The following is a 9,562-nucleotide window of genomic DNA, read 5'->3' as shown; positions in this document are numbered from 1 at the left end:
GACACAGGGAAAGGAAAACAAAAACTAAAAGAAACAAACAAGCAAAAAACCAATTCCATAATCTCTATGCTGTTTCCATGAAAACTGACTGTGACTTAAAATGGCTTGTGGTTATTAACAAGGTAATCTTTCTGAAGGAGATTTCAGTTGCAATCAGAAAGATCAGCATACTGTCAATCTGACATAAATTACACAATTTTCAGGCTATGTTAGAATAATTAAATAATCTATTATATCCAAAATTGAAAGACAGAACCTATAAGGCTATCCTCACCCACTTCTCACCCCACACCCAAACCAATCTCACCATTTTGTTAAGTATATCAAGACCTCCATTCAGGCAAAATGATTCATTTCCTGGATTTTTAAGTTAATGGCATATTTTCAATCAGTGATTCAAGAGTGAATAATTTGTGTGTATGAAATTGTATAGGTAAATAAAAATTCATCTGTAATATTTATAATAATCAGAAAATACATTGTGATATCTTACCACGAAGTCAATTCTCATTTCAAATAAGGCCATTATCCTGACAGTGCTTAACTATGAAATTACCTTTGCACACATATGTTCATTATCTGCAGTGCTACTTATATTTGAGAAATTAAATTCAAGCATAAGCTATTCAGAGAAGTCATGAGAAGAAGCTTAAATTAGATACAAGTGAGTGAACATAAAGAATCCCACACTTTGCCATGTTGAATTTATGAATAACATACAGCTAAGTACAGTCAATTCAATGCAAAAATAACTAAATGAGATGGTGTGACAGAGCCTGTGAGATTAGAAGGGTTTAAAAATTCCTTTTGACATAAGATCCTAAGAACCTTACAATTAGATTTTACAGTTCATCTGTATGATGCTTAAGATATTTACCTATAGCATTTTTGCAGTTCACCAAAGTTACAAAGAAGGAAACCCAGAGACATTATGATGTACATTAGAGAGATGGATAAGAAAATATGGATTTAATTATATTTTTCCCTCCACAAAAACTTCCGAGTAAACTTCTACAGATAATATCTACACACAGTATCTAACTGTGATTTAAAAGAGCAAACCAGACTCATTTCCATTCTACTTATTGTATTATGAAAGTTATGTAATTCATATGAAGAATGATTTGAATTTTCTGATTCAAAGTCTTATGAAACAGAATATCATTGTAACGGTGCTGAAGCATCAGTTGCACTAGTAAAATGAACATGCTTATACACATATTTATTTGTAATAATAAATAGTGTGTCTATCTGTCAGTCCCTTTATGAAAGTTTCTAAAGGTCAAGAAGCTTTCATTGTAAAGCTTAATAAAAACTTGAAAACTACCTTAATAATTGATTGGAGAGTTACACTGACACAGATTGCTAGAAGCACTTCACAGTAGTGATAAGTTATAGAGCACTTTAAAAATATTGATGGAAATCATGCTTATCTGAAATATTTTACTGTAGTCTTCAGAATTTAGAAGGGAAAAAACACTTGCTTTTTATATGCTTAGCATACTGATTTCCTATTTTAAAGGTTTATCACAGGGGAAGGCAAACTTAGAACAAACTCAGTGTGTGTAAGGAAAGGTTATATTGAGTGAATTCGAATATAAAAAAAATGTTGATGGGAAGAGGTGTTTTGTGGTTTCAGCTGAGGCACTGACATTTTTGTTGTGGCAGAGTGATGGGAGTGCACCTGAATCACAGAATCACAGAATTGTAGGGGTTGGAAGGGACCTCCAGAGATCATCGAGTCCAACCCCCCTGCCAAAGCAGGTTCCCTACACCAGGTCGCACAAGTAGGCATCCCGGTGGGTCTTGAATATCTTCAGAGAAGGAGACTCCACAACCTCCCTGGGCAGCCTGTTCCAGTGCTCCGTCACCCTCACCGTAAAGAAGTTCTTGCGCACATTGGTGCGGAACTTCCTGTGCTCCAGTTTCTGGCTGTTTCCCCTTGTCCTGTCTCCACACACTGCTGAAAAGAGTCTGGCCTCGCCACTCTGCCCCCCACACCTTAGATATTTATAGACCTGGATCAGGTCTCCTCTCAGTCTTCTCTTCTCAAGGCTAAACAGACCCAGATCACTTAGCCTTTCCTCATAGGAGAGACGCTCCAGGCCCTTCACCATCTTTGTGGCCCTCTGCTGGACTCTTTCCAAGAGATCCCTGTCTTTTTTGTACTGGGGAGCCCAGAACTGGACACAGTACTCCAGATGAGGCCTTACCAGGGCAGAGTAGAGGGGGAGGATCACCTCCCTCGACCTGCTGGCCACGCTCTTTTTAATGTACTCCAGAATGCCACTGGCCCTCTTGGACACAAGTGCACACTGCTGGCTCATGGCCAACCTGTCGTCCACCAGGACACCCAGGTCCCTCTCCGCAGAGCTCCTCTCCAGCAGGTCATCCCCCAACCTGTACCAGTACATGCAATTATTCCTCTCCAGGTGCAAGACTCTACACTTGCTTTTGTTAAACCTCATCTGGTTTCTTTCTGCCCAGCTCTCCAGCCTGCCCACGTCTTGCTGAATGGCAGCACAGCCTTCAGGCATGTCAGCCAATCCTCCCAACTTCGTATCATCGCCACCTGCCACCGGGCTGAGCTTGGTCCCTCTGCAGTGAAAGGCCACTGCCATGTTGGTACGGGACAAGGGTCAGGGCAGAGCCAGACCAGCCAGCCTGAAGTAGGCACAGGGTTGTTCCATGCCATGCATCACATTTTTGTTTCTATTTTCCTTTTTTTTCTCATCGTACATAGCTTGTACCTCAGCCCATGAGTTCTATTTTGTTTCCATTTCTCTCTTCCCACCAGGAGGGGAGTAAACAAATGGCTGCATGGTGTGAAGCTGCCACCAATCTGGTGTGAAGCTGCCACCAACCACAAGGTGTTTGTAAAATGCAAACTAGAAACAGCAAATATTAAAATACTGCTTCTTAACCTCAACTTAGTCTTCTCCATACCACTGAGGAAGTGAAGAGAACACAAGAAGGTCACGGATCAGAACATGTTTTACACATTTTCACACATTATGGGTTTTGTTGTTGTTGTTGTTGTTGTTGTTTGTTTGTTTTGTTTTTGTTTTTGTTTTTGTTTTTTGAGGTGTGACCTGACTTTACAAGCTGAGTATTACGGGATCATCAGCTGTGTAAATACTAACCTCAACCTTTTGCTTGGACCTCCCCACAACAGTTGTGTCTTGTCTTTTTATTACCTCTTTAGTTCTGTTCATTGATTTTCCTAAATACAAAGATAACGTTTAAACAGCAGATCTTATATATCAGGCTTGAGCAAAATTTCTCAGTTCTTCTAATTGCCTATCCTGGAATCAGCTGGGAAAGAGTTCACACTATCAAAGAAAAATCAACTTTGTCTGAGAAAACAGGACAATGCCTATGAATTTCTTTTGTTATTTTCTGCGCTGTTGCAGTTCACTGTAAAATCCATCATTTAGCAAAAATCTGGAAAAAGTAGATGAAAAACGATGAAAAAGTTGATGTGTAACAGAAGTTACACATGTGAATTATCAGAGTCAATAATGCTTCAAAATCAATAAAAGAAAAATGTTGCTCTTTTAAAGTGTCATATTAAAAAAAATGTTTTGATGAAAATTGCTGCCTGCATCCAATTTAGGAAGACATCTGCTCATATTTGCTTAAAATAAAAGGGTGGTTGACTTAATTAATTATTTACAGACATGCAATATGGCAACAGTATCATTATGAACTCTCTTCTAAGATCTCCTCTGGCTACTCATGATAGGGTGTCAATTTGCTTGTTTTTGTGGTAGGTGCACAGAATTATAGATCTGTTCTCTGAAATGAGATTCTTCTGCTCACAAAATGGTATCTAAGTCAACGAAAAGAACCATATAATCACTCTATCACTGGGAAAACAAACAAACAAACAAAAAAAAAAAACAAAAAACTACACCCTTTTTCATAATAAAATAACTCTCTTTTGAACACAGTTTTGAACCAAAATTTTTGAAGTTGACATGCACAGATCTACCATAAAGTTTCCTAGAATCAAAAATCTTTAAGTGTTCTTGCTCACTTTCAAAGGGAATCTTTTAAATGTAAGTATATATTTTCGTTTTTCGTAAATTTTCCTGATTCTGCAGCAATATATTAATTTCTTAACTGATAATCAGACCACTACCAGTGACTTACTGAATTCAGAGGGGCAAACTGTTTGCCGGGAAGGATGCAGAAATATTAGGATCTCTGAAGAGCAGTAGATACAACCTTCAGACCCTGTCAGCTACTGAAGTATTAAGACCTCAGGTCTGAGAAGTTTAAAAAGGATTTTCAACCTCATATCACCACTTTATTTCAGAGAATAAGGTCAGAGAAAAAGAGCTTAATGAAAATATCTCACACTTGCATGACCTCACCAAGCAGTTATCAATAGCTCACATCAAGAAGAGAAGAGAAAATCAAGTATGGATTCCCCAAAGCTCTGCTCCCAATCATGTACTATTTCAGTCACTAATGACCTAGATAATGGACTAGGGTATAATTAGTACATTGGAAGATGATACCATGCTAAAAGCAGTAGCATGTGCTGGAGGGCAACTTCAGAGCACAGAATGGTCTTAGCAAACTGAATAGATAGACAAACAGGAGAAAGAAAGAGAGAAAGAAAGAGAGAAAAGCTCTGGTCCTTATTAAATTACATGTAACAAAAATATACACATTTGAAAACATTCTGCTAGTTATCTAATATAAAGAACATTTATTCTGAAACACTTATGCTGGAGAGAACTCCATAGCGTATTAAAGTATTAAAGAAGTGGAAGAAAAGGGAGGAAAAAAAAAGCTACTCCCCTTGATTCCAGAATAAAATTTTAAATTATATTAAAAATTATACCTAGAAAATATCCGTATTATTCTGGCCTCATTTTTAAAAACAAACAAAGCAAAACAAACAAAAAAAACAAACAAAAAAACAAGTAAAAACACCCCACAAATATGGTTCAGCCACATAAACCAGGAGGTTTCTAGACTGTGTGGAAGATAGCTTCCTTATGCAACTGGTAGGAGAGCCTACCAGGAGTGGTGCCCGGCTAGACCTGATCTTCACTAACAGAGAAGGACTGGTGGGAGAAGTGAAGGTTGGGGACCGTCTTGGGCAGCGCGACCATAGAACTGTACAGTTCTCTATTCTTGGGGGTGTCAAAAGAGTGACCAGCAAAACTACTTTCTTGAACTTCCAGAGGGTGGACTTTGATCTGTTCAGGGCGCTTGTAGCACAGGTCCCTTGAGAGTCGCTTCTTAAGGGTAAAGGGGTCCAGGAAGCCTGGACACTCCTCAAGACGGAAATCTTACAGGCGCAAGACCAGGCTGTCCCTGAGTGCTGTAAGGCGAGCTGCGGGGGTAGATGACCGGTGTGGATGAACAGGGAACTACTGTTGAGAGTCAGGGAGAAAAAGAGAGTTTACATCCTCTGGAAGAAAGGACAGGCTAGTTGGGGAGATTACAAGGAAGTAGCTAAGGTATGCAGGAAGGAAGTTAGGAAGGCAAAAGCCCAACTTGAACTCAGATTGGCCACTGCAGTAAAAGACAATAAAAAATCCTTTTATAAATATATCAATGGCAAAAGAAGAACCAAGGATAATTCTCATCCTTTACTTGATGCAGCAGGGAATGTGGCCACTGAGGACAAGGAGAAGGCTGAGGTCCTCAATGCCTTCTTTACATCTGCCTTTAATAGCCAGACCAGTTATCCTCTGGGCATTTTACGCCCTGATCTGGAAGTCTGGGACGCTACTCAGAAAGCACCCCCAGCGATTCGGGTGGAGACAGTCAGAGACCTCCTCCTCCATCTGGACTGTCACAAGTCCATGGGACCGGATGGCCTACACCCTCAGATGCTGAGGGAGCTGGCGGGGGTGATTGCTGAGCTGCTCTCGGCCATCTATCAGTGCTCCTGGTTAACTGGAGAGGCCCAGAGGATTGGAGGCTTGCTGATGTGACTCCCATCCTCAAGAAGGGCCATAAGGAGGATCCGGGGAACTATAGGCCTGTCAGCCTGACCTCGGTACCGGGGAAAGTAATGGAGCAAATCATCTGGGGAGAGATTGCACGGGATGTGCGTGGTGTCCAGGGGATCAAGCTCAGCCAGCATGGGTTCATGAAAGGCAGATCCAGCCTCATCTCCTTCTATGACTGGGTGACCAGACTGGTAGATGAGGGAAAGGCTGTTGATGTAGTCTACCTAGACTTCAGCAAAGCCTTTGACACGGTCTCTCACAGGCTTCTCCTGGGGAAACTGGCTGCCCGTGGCCTGGACAGGTGCACACTCCTTTGGGTAAGAAACTGGCTAGAGGGCCATGCTCAACGAGTAGTGGTTAATGAAGTGAAGTTCAGCTGGCAACCTGTTTCAAGTGGTGACCTCCAGGGGTCGGTACTGGGGCCTATCTTGTTTAATATCTTTATTGATGACCTAGATGAGGAGATTAAGTGTACCCTCAGTAAGTTTGTAGATGACATCAAGTTGGGAGGTGGTGTGGATCTGCCTGAGGGTAGAGAGGCCCTGGAGATAAGCTGGATTGCTGGGCTTAATTGAATGGGATGAGGTTCAACAAAGACAAGTGTCGGGTCCTGCACTTTGGCCACAACAACCCCATGCAGCATTATAGGCTTGGGGATGACTGGCTGGATGATTGTGAAGAGGAAAGGGACCTGGGGGTGTTGGTTGATGCTCGGCTGAACATGAGCTGACAGTGTGCCCAGGTGGCCAAGAGGGCCAACGGCATCCTGGCCTGCATTAGAAATAGTGTGGCCAGCAGGAGCAGGGAGGTGATCATCCCCCTGTACCCAGTACTGGTGAGGCTGCACCTCGAGTACTGTGTACAGTTTTGGGCCCCTCACTACAGGAAAGACATTGAGGCCCTGGAGCGTGTCCAGAGAAGGGCAACCAAACTGGTGAGGGGTCTGCAGCACAAGTCTTATGAGGAGTGGCTGAGGGAGCTGGGATTGTTTAGTCTGGAGAAGAGGAGGCTCAGGGGAGACCTCACTGAACTTTACAACTTCGTGAAGGGAGGTTGTGATGAAGAGGGGTTTGGCCTCTTTTCCCAGGTAACAAACAGTACCCGGGGAAATGGCTGCAAGTTGTACCAGAGGAGGTTTAGGTTAGACTTAAGGAAAAACTTGGAATGACAGGAATGGCCTGCCAAGGGAGGTGGTAGAGTCACCGTCCCTGGCAGTGTTCAAAAGGCGTCTGGATGAGGAGCTGCAAGATATGGTTTAGTAGATTGTGGTAGCAGTGGTAATGTGAAAAAGGTTGGACTACATGATCTTATAGGTCATTTCCAACCTTGTAATTCTATGATTCTATAATAAGTTTAATTCAAGCTTAGACCAATTCATTCCGATTCAGTGACGGATTAAGTCAGCTACTAGCAAATGTAAGATCTATCTGAGAAGCAGCACCTTGGTGATAGTAAAAGATCTTTATTGAAAACATATCACAAACTTTTGTGCTGCTTTTTTTTTCTTTTTTCTTTTTTTTTTTTTTCTGTATGAATAACCTAGTTTAATAACAGTATCTTATGTGTAATTTATACAATTTCTGGAGCAAATCTTGACTTATTTTTTATCAAATTGAAATAGGCATTCCTTTGAACTCACAAAAGAAAAAAATAGGAAAAAAATAAAATAGGAAAAAAAATGTTAAGAAACCTCATCTTCTTCTTAAGCCTAGAAACAGACTGTTTTAAAATGCACTTGTTTGTAATTGGTTTAATAAACACTGCAGTTTTACAAATTACCTTTGTGTGTTCAGCTGTGGTGATAAATTGTTGTTCTATCTTAACATAGACCTCATTCATCTAATTTATTCTAAATGTCACTTGTTTTCTGAGCCAAGCAGTATGCTTATTTCTCTTTGGTTTAAGTCTTCTGGGAACCATAGTATTTCCAAAACAGGTCTAACCTAAAGTGGAAAATGGGATGCTATCAAGTCAATGTTTAATTGGTTAATCTGAGCAGGTTCTGGTTGACACTGTGTTCTTTATGCTGAGGTCTTTTGTCTGCAGAGAGACAAGGACAAGAAAGCTAGTAATTGTGTGTGTCTAGCATCCAGAATGAACCACTTTCTCTGCATTTATTACACTGACGTTATATACTTGGAGAGAAACTGCAACTGTGCTTTGCCTTTGGGAATAGAAAGCACTCAACTTTGACAAGTCTATGGTCAGTTTGAATAACATATGCATAAATGGGCATTTTTCAGAGTTAAGAAAGGGCTTTAACACTTTTAAGGGAGTGAGAGTTGAGAAACTGCAGTCAAATATCTCAAGACAGGAAGAAGCAGCTGCTTAGCTGTTATTATAGACTCCAAGGACTGAGCTTTGATGTTTATGTGTAGTGCTAATGCTAGGAAGCTTTGAAAAAGTAATTTCCTCTGAAACTTTTATAAAGGAATCTTTCCTGATCTATTTCAATGGAGAAATATTCCACCCTATTATTTACTACTTAAAAATTAACTATATATGGTTTTGAACTGACAGCAGCAGTATTTCCACTACTATTCAAAGAAACTTTCCAAACATCAGTAGACCAGAGGCTTACTAGCTTCACAGCCTAACTGCACTGTTTGGTGTATTTCAATAGAAAGGCAGAAGGAATTCAGAAGTCTTAACAAAACATTTTGTATTTTGAGTTAATTTCCCCAGCTTATAAAGATATGTTCCCATTTAGCATGGCTGATGGTGTCACTTTGCAGGTAAACTGTAGGTTGGACTCAGTTTATTCAGTTGGAGTATAGCTGCTGCAGCCTTCAGCACTTCCAGACTTTGAGCTCAGTAAGAGACAGTGTAATCCGTTTTTTCCTTACAAATTTGTGCCTGAAAAATGCATTCTATCTGTGAAGAGAGAAGAGGAAAGGACAAAGATAATTGTTTAGGAATAATAAATTAAATTGTATTTGTAGCTAGTGCACAGCCATACACTTCCCTAGCGCTGCTGTGATGTTCCAAACTTAAAGACTTTCTTGATCTACCTTCAGTGAGGAACTAGACACTTCTAAATGTGTGTTTCTCTGTAACACTGTGCTCCTAAGATGACCATCATTCAGAAGCAGTATGAAAATCTGAGTGTATCTGACAGTTTTAGGCACACAGATATATGGAATGGAATGTTAACTACTTGGTTGATATAATTGCTTTCCCAAGTTTTGGTGAGGCTTTGAAGATGCAGAAATACCACTTCAATCTCTAATGCACCTCAGCAGCATTAACCAACACTTCTGTTCACCATTATTTGTATGCTCACATACGTGGCAGCGTTTCAGGTCCAGAACCTGTTTGCACTCTTTGGATGAGTTTATGTTTTTTGCTGATAAATAAGCTTTCATAACAAATGAAAGCTTCTTAAATAAATAAAATAAATACATTCAGCTATTACGTAAGGCTGGATATGTGTCCTGCAGCCCTGAACTGCCTCATTTACTTTTTTACTTCATAACACAATCTTTGTCTTTTAGCTATTATATTTATTTATTTATTTGTATGTTGAAATTTCCACTGGGAGAAAACAAACAAACAAATAAAAATAAAGCAACAACATAATTTGA

Source organism: Phasianus colchicus, chromosome Z (genome assembly GCF_987193195.1).
Source record: "Phasianus colchicus chromosome Z, bPhaCol1.hap1.1, whole genome shotgun sequence".
NCBI lineage: Eukaryota > Metazoa > Chordata > Aves > Galliformes > Phasianidae > Phasianus > Phasianus colchicus.
The sequence above is the reverse complement of the archived record's forward strand: the minus strand, read 5'-3'. Positions refer to the sequence as shown.